A 10587-nucleotide genomic window follows, 5' to 3' on the forward strand; every position below is an offset into this window, starting at 1 on the left:
AGCAGTCAGTATGTGGGTCATAAGAGCGAACTGGCTTGCGATTTAGTTAGGTTGGTGTGAAAATGTTTGTTTAGGAGTTGACTCACTTGCTGCAAGAATCATTGAGCCACTGGGAAAGACCACCAAATGTGATAAAAGGTCCCGATTTGTGAACAAGCTCAAAGGCAAGTGGTGGAGGAGGCAAAGGAGGCATTCACCAGTCTACTGGGGACCATGTAACATCTGAATAATACTTTATAATTACCCTCCACTTCTACCTCATTTCTAGAACCGGATTTGGTGGTGGCCCAAATTTGCCCCCTAGTGCTATTGATCTAGGAGTTGTTGCAGGTCCCTTTCCCATTTAGAAATGTAGCACCCCCTTACTTTCAGTACGGGCACTACGCTAAAGTTAGTGGGGAATGGGAGAGTTATTTTTGCTCCCATTCACAATTTGTTGAAATTATGGGCTGCTGTCATTCCTGAACTGTCCTGTAGGTCAGTCTGTGCTCCAGGTGTGTTGTTCCACCCCTGGGCGACAGGTGGCACTAGAGGGATTCTGGCAGAGCCACTTTTCCCCAGCAGCCAATTAGAGGAGTCTTCCCTCGCTGGGCATGCTGGGGGAGGGTATATCTGTGGCAGATGCCATTGTTCTTGGTTCTTCCCGCTGGGGGCCAGGTTCCAGGTGCGGCATCCACCTTTAGGGTGGCGACGAACTGTGGTTACTATTACTATGCTGTGGAAAATTAACATTCAGCGCCAAACAAAAAAATTTTAATTAAATTGAAAAATAATTATAATAAAAGCTGCTCCTCAAAAACAATAATAATTGTGAAAAATGAAAAAAATGTGTAGAGGGCGCTGAACCACTCAGTGCTGCTGAATAGTAAACCAAAGTGTAGAGTGAGAAATAGATTAAAATAAACTCTCTCTTAAAACATATATATATCTATAATAATAATAAATTCCAAAAGTGTCTCTGTGTCCAAAGGAAGACCCCTCAGAATCTATGAAAAAGGTCCCAATAAGTGTTCAATCAATGCATCACATGTGAATGAAAAAACAAATCTTCTTTCTTGAATATTCTTTATGTGCAAAAAAGAAAAAGGAAAGCCGTCACCAACAAATCCAGTCTTCTTAATCACCCTCTAATTGGTGTTGAAGCAAACAGATGTGCTTACCAGAATTAATGGACTATTATGGTTAAACAATAGTCAGCTAGACATATGCAGGATTGTGCCTGCATGCACATCGGATAGGAATTCAATAGTGAGCCTCAATGCCAGGGATTCCAGATAGGATATAAAATGAAACAAAAAAAGGCAATGGAGATGCCAATAGTGTAATATCGCTTTAAAATTTATTATATATAAAAAAGAAAAACCAAAAGACAAATGGCCCAGATGGCCTCTTACTTCTAAAAGTGCCTACCCGGCACTGGGGCTGCAGGCGTATCACCGCTACCTTGCGGTACGGTAGTGGACAGGGTCGTCTGGTCCGGTGCTAACTCCGTAGCACGGCTCGGCGTCCCAGCTGGCAGCTCGTACGGGCAGGGAGGCACGTCTCGTGATCGGGCACGCCCCCCTGAAGACGTTGTACCTGACGAAACGTACGTCGGAGGCGGACCCGATCACGAGACGTGCCTCCCTGCCCGTACGAGCTGCCAGCTGGGACGCCGAGCCGTGCTACGGAGTTAGCACCGGACCAGACGACCCTGTCCACTACCGTACCGCAAGGTAGCGGTGATACGCCTGCAGCCCCAGTGCCGGGTAGGCACTTTTAGAAGTAAGAGGCCATCTGGGCCATTTGTCTTTTGTTTTTTCTTTTTTATATATAATAAATTTTAAAGCGATATTACACTATTGGCATCTCCATTGCCTTTTTTTGTTTCATTTTATATCCTATCTGGAATCCCTGGCATTGAGGCTCACTATTGAATTCCTATCCGATGTGCATGCAGGCACAATCCTGCATATGTCTAGCTGACTATTGTTTAACCATAATAGTCCATTAATTCTGGTAAGCACATCTGTTTGCTTCAACACCAATTAGAGGGTGATTAAGAAGACTGGATTTGTTGGTGACGGCTTTCCTTTTTCTTTTTTGCACATAAAGAATATTCAAGAAAGAAGATTTGTTTTTTCATTCACATGTGATGCATTGATTGAACACTTATTGGGACCTTTTTCATAGATTCTGAGGGGTCTTCCTTTGGACACAGAGACACTTTTGGAATTTATTATTATTATAGATATATATATGTTTTAAGAGAGAGTTTATTTTAATCTATTTCTCACTCTACACTTTGGTTTACTATTCAGCAGCACTGAGTGGTTCAGCGCCCTCTACACATTTTTTTCACTATTACTATGCTACTGAGAGCAGGATTGCTCGGTTCATATCCAGGCCTGATACTGCAAAGTTCTCTCTTTCGCTTCATCAACCTTTTCTTCCCCTCTGATGTTGATGTTGGCCATGTTGGCCTGGAAATAAAGCATTTGAAAACCTTTATTCATTGCCTGGACATTCGCTCACTGCTCTATTCTTCAACTACACCCCTAGACAACACTAAGGTAACTTAATATGCCGATCCCAACAACAAACCAACGGCTCCTGCGGGGGTAGCGCTACAGAAACAAAGGGTGAGGTGTGTGTTTAGTAGTCAAAAGATTGTATAGGAGGGAGATTATTCCCACAGAGCGTGGATCGTTTTTGCATTTGGATTCAATTGGTGTAAGGGTCAGGGGGCCACAGTCAACATGTTCTGTAGATAATACAAAGTGTTTGACTTGGAGGTATCTGAACAGTACAGATTATGATAGGTACCATGAAGATTGTAAGCCTGCAAAAGCCCTAAAGCCTTTCAGGGTCAGCAGAGTGTGAAAGCCAGTTACCTTTGAGGCAATCCAGTGGCAGAAAGCTCCGGGGGATTCATAGTCAGGGTGGGGAGGAAGGATGAGTTGCATATTATAGATAATAATGGAAGATGAGAGGAAAATAGATCACCTCAATTTATAGTGATGTGAAGCTATCTGCAGGCCAGTTATATCCAGGGACTCACAGATGGGTGGGGCGAGAGACTGTCTGACTAGGTCAAATGGGGGGGATAGTGGACATCTCTGCCTAGTTCCCTGGAAAATAGGGAAGGGGAAGATTTGAGGCAAGAGTATTTCACAAAGGCTTTTGGAGAGGCCTATAGATATTGGCCCGGATTTAGATAGGAATTAGGACGGTGTATCTCCGGATACGCCGTCGTAACTCTAAATTGTGGGGTCGTATCTATGCGACTGATTCATAGAATCAGTTACGCATAGATTTCCCTAAGATCCGTCGTATCTTAGGCTGCATATTTACGCTGGCCGCTAGGTGGTGCTTCCATAGATTTACGCGAGAAATTAGGTAGATACGCCGATTCAGAAACGTACGTCTGCCCGGCGCATTTTTTTACGCCGTTTACAGTAGGCTTTTTCCGGCGTAAAGTTACCCCTGCTATATGAGGGGTATCCTATGTTAAGTATGGTCGATTACGTCGTTTGCGTAAGTCGTTCGCGAATAGGGCTGGGCGTAATTTACGTTCACGTCGAAAGCATTGGCTTTTTGCGGGTTAATTTGGAGCATGCGCACTGGGATACGTTCACGGACGGCGCATGCGCCGTTAGCCAAAAACGTAATTTACGTGGGGTCAGCCATCATTACCATACAACACGCCCACTGTATTGAGAATTAGAATTCCGCGGGCTTACGCCGGACCATATACGTTACGCCGCCTTAACTTAGGGCGCAAGTTCTTTCTGAATACGGAACTTGCGCCCTAATTTACGGCGGCGTAACGTATCTGAGATATGTTACGCCCGCCGATAGATACACTATTGTATCTGAATCCGGGCCTGTGTGTCTATTTGAGAAATGTATTTTTCCAGGGCATGGAACAGGAAGGGCCATGAAACTGTATCTCGAGGGACAAAATCAAACGTATTTTTGGGCATTTGGAGGCCTCGACCAGGCGAGTGAGTTTGTGGATATTGTCACCAGCTTATCTTATAGGCATAAAGCCAACTTGGTCTCGATGGATAAGACCTCCCATACCCTGGGTGAGTCTAGTGGCAAAGATTTTAGCTTAAAGCCTCGTACACACGACCATTTTTCTCGGCAGGAAAAAAAACAAAGTTTTTCCCGACAGGATTCCTCTCAAGCCTGCCTTGCATACACACGTTCAGGCCAAATACCACCAGTCCAAAGCACGGTGGCGTACAACACATACAACGGGACTATAAAGGGGAAGTTCCATTCAAACTGAACCACCCTTTGGGCTGCTTTTGCTTATCCTCGTTTTAGTAAAAGTTTGGTGAGAGACGGTTCGCGCTTTTCAGCGCTTTGCAGCGTGACGAATGTGATATCTCTATTATGAACGCTAGTTTTACCAGAAAGAGCGCTCCCGTCTCATACTTGATTCTGAGCATACGTGTTTTTTTTTCGCTTGGAAAAGCATACACACGACCGGTTTTCCCGATGGGAAAAAGTCCGCCGGGAATCTCGACGGGAAAAAAGAAAGTTGGTTCTCTTTTTTTTCTGGCAGTTTTCTCGTTGGGAAAACTGCGATGGAGCATACACACGGCCGGTTTTCCCGGCCAGAAGCTCTCACGGCAGTTTTCCCGATGGGAAAACTGGTCGTGTATACAAGGCATGAGAGTTTAATGTCCACGTTCAATAAGGATATTGGCCTGAAGTTGGAAGATTGGGTTCCATTGGTGTTAGGTTTGGGGATCATTGAAATAGATGCCTGGAGGGATTCCGTTGAAAAGGAGTTTTGATCATGAAGATCACTGAAGGTGTTGCACAGTAGGAGTGCCAGGATCCAAATCTGTCTTTTCAAAGGGGCAAAATACATTTTCTATTTTTGTTCCTTCTGAAAGAAAGTACATTTAAAGACCACTTTGCACCTACTTCAGGTATAAGGATTGGTTGCAATAGTTCCTTCACAATAATGTTTTCAAGGGACCAGATTCTTGTAGATCGCTGCATCTTTGCGGCGGCGTAACGTATCTCATTTACGTTACGCCGCCGCAAGTTTTACGGGCAAGTGCTTGATTCACAAAGCACTTGCCTGTAAAGTTGCGGCGGCGTAGCGTAAATCCTCCGGCGCAAGCCCGCCTAATTCAAATGATCCGGGTAGGGGGCGTGGATCATTTAAATTAGGCGCGTTCCCGCGCCGAACTTACTGCGCATGCGCCGTCCCTAAAATTTCCCGACGTGCATTGCGCTAAATGACGTCGCAAGGACGTCATTGGTTTCGACGTTAACGTAAATGGCGTCCATCGCTATTCACGGACGATTAACGCAAACAACGTAAATTTTCACATTTCGACGCGGGAACGACGGCCATACTTAACATTGACTGCACCTCATATACCCAGGGGCAACTTTACGCGTCGCAAATCTTACGTAAACGTCGTAACTTCACTGCGTCGGTCAGGCATACGTTCGGAATTTGCGTATTTTGCTAATTTGCATACTCGATCGGGAAAACGACGTCGGCGACACCTAGCGGCGAAAAAAAAAATTGCATTTAAGATCCGACAGCGTAAGAGCCTTACGCCTGTTGGATCTAATGGTTATCTATGCGTAACTGATTCTATGAATCAGGCACATAGATACGACAGGCGGACTCAGAGATACAAAGGCGTATCAGGCGATACGCCGGCGTATCTCTTTTGAGAATCTGGCCCAAGGTTTCTAGTCAAACCTATTTACAGCCACACTTCCAATTTGTAGCACTAGCAACCGAGCTCTCCTCTGCACCCCAAGTGTTCTCAAAAGTGCTTGCTCTTCTACAAACCTGGACAAAGTCCTATTGAAGGATTCCTCAGCCTCAACCTTGTCCAAAAGGACAATTCAATTTCTTGAAACTTTTGACTGGATAATCAACTTTCCAGCGTCTTCTGGGTCTCATCTTGATAGCAAGCCCAAGACAGAATTTTCTTTGCTTAGTAGAATCAGGGCTTAAGTCCTGCGGGAACGCGTGGGAACTGAGTTCCTGCACTTTTTTCACAGCAGGAACGCAGTTCCCTTTGCAGGACTAGAGCAGCCGAGCCAATCCTTCACTAAGTGGTGATGCCCAACTCGAGTCACTGTCAGGGGCAGGCGAACCTTAGTAATCCTTTATGTTACTGGCCGCTTCCTGTAGACATTGCGGCATCGAGGAAGTGACGGAATACCCGCACACTACCCGATGAATCCATATACAGGAAGTGGCCAGTAACATAAAGGATTACTATGGTACAGTGGATAAAAAAAAAAAAAAACACGCGGTTTAGTAATTATGTATATGAGCGTATCATTTTTTTTATTTGGTGGGGGAGTGGATCTTGGGTGGGAGTTCCCACACTTTTTTCCCCAGGACTTGACCCCTGAGTAGAATGTTCCCGAAGGTCTGACATGAGACGACAACCCTCAGGTCAAAAGAGACTTCTCAGTTTACTTAACTTCTGCACAAGGGTTCTGAATTTAATGATGGTCTCCTCTGAGGTAGTCCCTGTTTACCCACTTTCACTCCAAACCTCTTCAATCCCACATACCCACGACATGGAACAAGCAAATCCATTCCTTGGATCACACAATGCTTCTGTACAGCCAGACAAAGCTCTCACTGACATGGTGGAACTCCAGTCCTACCTTGTAATTAATAATTCCTTTACATGCACTGGGAGGTGGTGAGTGACCAGGGATGCCAGCATTACAAGGCAAACAATGTTTACAATTCCCTGGCTGCCCAAAGGACATGATCCCTGCAGGAGTTGAAACTTCCTATCAAAATTCTGCAACTTAGAGACATCAGTCTGGAACTCTGCTGGGTGGAAACTCACATTCCGACACCATGCCGTGCGCATCCCTGGAATGGGCAATTGACAGGTGGACTTCCAAAGCCGTCATCACCTAGACCAGGGGGAGAGGTCTCTGCACCCAAAGATCTTTCAATATCTCTGTCAAAGGTGGGGACAACCTGATGTGGACATTAGCATTAGTTTTCTTTTTTTCAGGCTAAGAACATAAAAATACCTATTGATTATGTTAACTAACTTCTACTACTTGGTCCTTATAAGAAGGGAACGTATAGTCCCTAAAGCTTGTCCTATAAATTAAACTAAGTGCAAATAAAAAAAAAGTATTAAAAAAAAACAGTTCTCAGCTGTGTTGTGTCCAAACTCAAATTTCAGATAATGCTGCTCAGTTTTTTAGTCTATCTTCTGTGAACTATGAAATATTCCCTCTGCGTAATAAAGAAGAGAATTTGTTCTGTAGTCCTAAAACACGCCAAGTCCTAGAGTGAAAACATTGCTCCTTAATAGAAACAGTGGCCCAGATTCTCAAAGGGCTTACGACGGCGCAACGCCATGTACGCCGTCGTATCTATGCGACTGATTCTTAGAATCAGTTACGCATAGATATCCATTAGATCCGATAGGCGTAAGGCTCTCACGCCGTCGGATCTTAAATGCACTTTTTTTTTTTTGTGCGCTAGGTGTCGCCTCCGTAGTTTTCCCCGTCGAGTATGCAAATTAGCTAGATACGCGAATTCCCGAACGTACGCGCGGCCGACGCAGTACAGTTACGACGTTTACGTTAGGCGTGTCCCGGCATAAAGTTGCCACTGGGTATATGAGGCGCAATCAATGTTAAGTATGGCCATCGTTCCCGCGTCGAAATTTAAAAATTCACATTGTTTGCGTAAGTCGTCCGTGAATGGGCCTGGATGCCATTTACGTTCACGTCGAAACCAATGACGTCCTTGTGACGTCATTTGGAGCAATGCACCCTGGGATATTTTACGGACGGCGCATGCGCAGTACGTTTGGCGCGGGAACGCGCTTAATTTAAATGCTACACGCCCCCTACCCGCCTAATTTTAATTAGGCGGGCTTGCGCCGGGTGATTTACGCTACGCCGCCGCAACTTTACACGCAAGGGCTTTGTGAATAAAGCACTTGCATGGAAAACTTGCGGCGGCGTAACGTAAATGAGATACGTTACGCCCACCCAAATTTACTCCATTCTACGAGAATCTGGGCCAGTGAGCTTTATTTAAGTCTATTTACTTTACAAGGGAATTTGCACTTTGCATGGGAATTTGCCCCAGAGCATAGTGAATAAGGGGAAGTTTCACTTTGCGAAGAATATCCAAGAAAAAACAAAACGCATGATTGGATGAAGTCAGCAGAGTTTCGTCTCATTCACTAAGCTCTGGGGAAAATTCTGTTGCAAAGTGCAACTTCCCTTGCAAACTGAACAGCCTATTTGTCTTTAGTAATTCAACCCCAATGCGGTATGTGAGTGTTGTTACCCTTGTCAGGTGAAAATAAAGCAAAAAAATACAAACTAACTAAAAGTCTGAACAAAGCAAATTAATGCAGCCACCACATAGGATTGCCACCTTTTCTACAAGTCAAACCTGAACACTTTATCAGCGCACAGTATATACTATACAGTACATATATTTTGTGATTAAATAACATCCACAGAGTTCCCCTTTTACATGTGAATCCGCAGAGTTCCCCTTTTACATGTGAATCCGCAGAGTTCCCCTTTTACATGTGAATCCACAGAGTTCCCCTTTTACATGTGTATCCGCAGAGTTCCCCTTTTACATGTGAATCCGCAGAGTTCCCGTTTTACATGTGAATCCACAGAGTTCCCCTTTTACATGTGAATCCGCAGAGTTCCCCTTTTACATCTAAATCCGCAGAGTTCCCCTTTTACATCTGAATCCGCACAGTTCCCCTTTTACATCTGAATCCGCAGAGTTCCCCTTTTACATCTGAATCCGCAGAGTTCCCCTTTTACATCTGAATCCGCAGAGTTCCCCTTTTACATGTGAATCCGCAGAGTTCCCCTTTTACATGTGAATCCGCAGAGTTCCCCTTTTACATGTGAATCCGCAGAGTTCCCCTTTTACATGTGAATCCGCAGAGTTCCCCTTTTACATGTGAATCCGCAGAGTTCCCCTTTTACATGTGAATCCACAGAGTTCCCCTTTTACATCTGAATCCACAGAGTTCCCCTTTTACATCTGAATCCGCAGAGTTCCCCTTTTACATCTGAATACGCAGAGTTCCCCTTTTACATCTAAATCCGCAGAGTTCCCCTTTTACATCTGAATACGCAGAGTTCCCCTTTTACATCTAAATCCACAGAGTTCCCCTTTTACATCTGAATCCGCAGAGTTCCCCTTTTACATCTGAATACGCAGAGTTCCCCTTTTACATCTAAATCCGCAGAGTTCCCCTTTTACATCTAAATCCGCAGAGTTCCCCTTTTACATCTGAATCCACAGAGTTCCCCTTTTACATCTGAATACGCAGAGTTCCCCTTTTACATCTAAATCTGCAGAGTTCCCCTTTTACATCTGAATCTGCAGAGTTCCCCTTTTACATCTGAACTTGCAGAGTTCCCCTTTTACATCTGAACTTGCAGAGTTCCCCTTTTACATCTGAACTTGCAGAGTTCCTCTTTTACATCTGAATCCGCAGAGTTCCCCTTTTACATCTGAACTTGCAGAGTTCCCCTTTTACATCTAAATCCGCAGAGTTCCCCTTTTACATCTGAACTTGCAGAGTTCCCCTTTTACATCTGAATCCACAGAGTTCCCCTTTTACATCTGAATCCACAGAGTTCCCCTTTTACATCTGAATCCGCAGAGTTCCCCTTTTACATCTGAATCCGCAGAGTTCCCCTTTTACATCTGAATCCGCAGAGTTCCCCTTTTACATCTGAATCCGCAGAGTTCCCCTTTTACATCTGAATCCGCAGAGTTCCCCTTTACATCTGAATCCGCAGAGTTCCCCTTTTACATCTGAATCCGCAGAGTTCCCCTTTTACATCTGAATCCGCAGAGTTCCCCTTTTACATCTGAACTTGCAGAGTTCCCCTTTTACATCTGAATCCGCAGAGTTCCCCTTTTACATCTGAACTTGCAGAGTTCCCCTTTTACATTTGAATCCACAGAGTTCCCCTTTTACATCTGAATCCGCAGAGTTTGCTCTTATATCTGAACTTGCAGAGTTACCTTACACTGTAAGGGGGACTCTGCAGACTCTGATGTAAGGGAGAACTCTGCAGACTCTAACATAAGAGATGCTCTGGGAACCCTGATTTAAGGGTTAACACTGAGAACTGTGATGCACGGAGAGCACTCAGAGGTAGGAGAGAGAAGAGGGGGGAGACTTCAGTCACAGACAGGGATGAATGGTGAGCTCACTTACCCCTTGGCACCTCCCATCCAGATGTATATGCTTTTGCTAGGCATCAAATGTCCCTCCCCACTCCCATTTTCTTATTGGATTGAAGTGTGGGCAGACACTGAGGGGTAGGGGCAGTAGGAAGAGGGGCAGACCGAGCCCTCTCTCCTCTCCCATGTTTATGTTTGGGGGGGGGTGTTAGTTCTGGCTTTGGGCAGTATGAAAGAGAGTGTAACAGACACTCTCGGCTTAGACAATCACAGCCAGCAAACGTACTGGGAAGTCATAGTCCAGTCTGAATAATGTGTCCGGGTTTCAGGTGGTCTGAAACCTGGACACATGATTCAAAACCCGAACTGTCCGGGTGAATCCTGGA

The sequence above is a fragment of the Rana temporaria genome, chromosome 8 (assembly GCF_905171775.1).
Source record: "Rana temporaria chromosome 8, aRanTem1.1, whole genome shotgun sequence".
In the NCBI taxonomy this organism is placed as follows: domain Eukaryota; kingdom Metazoa; phylum Chordata; class Amphibia; order Anura; family Ranidae; genus Rana; species Rana temporaria.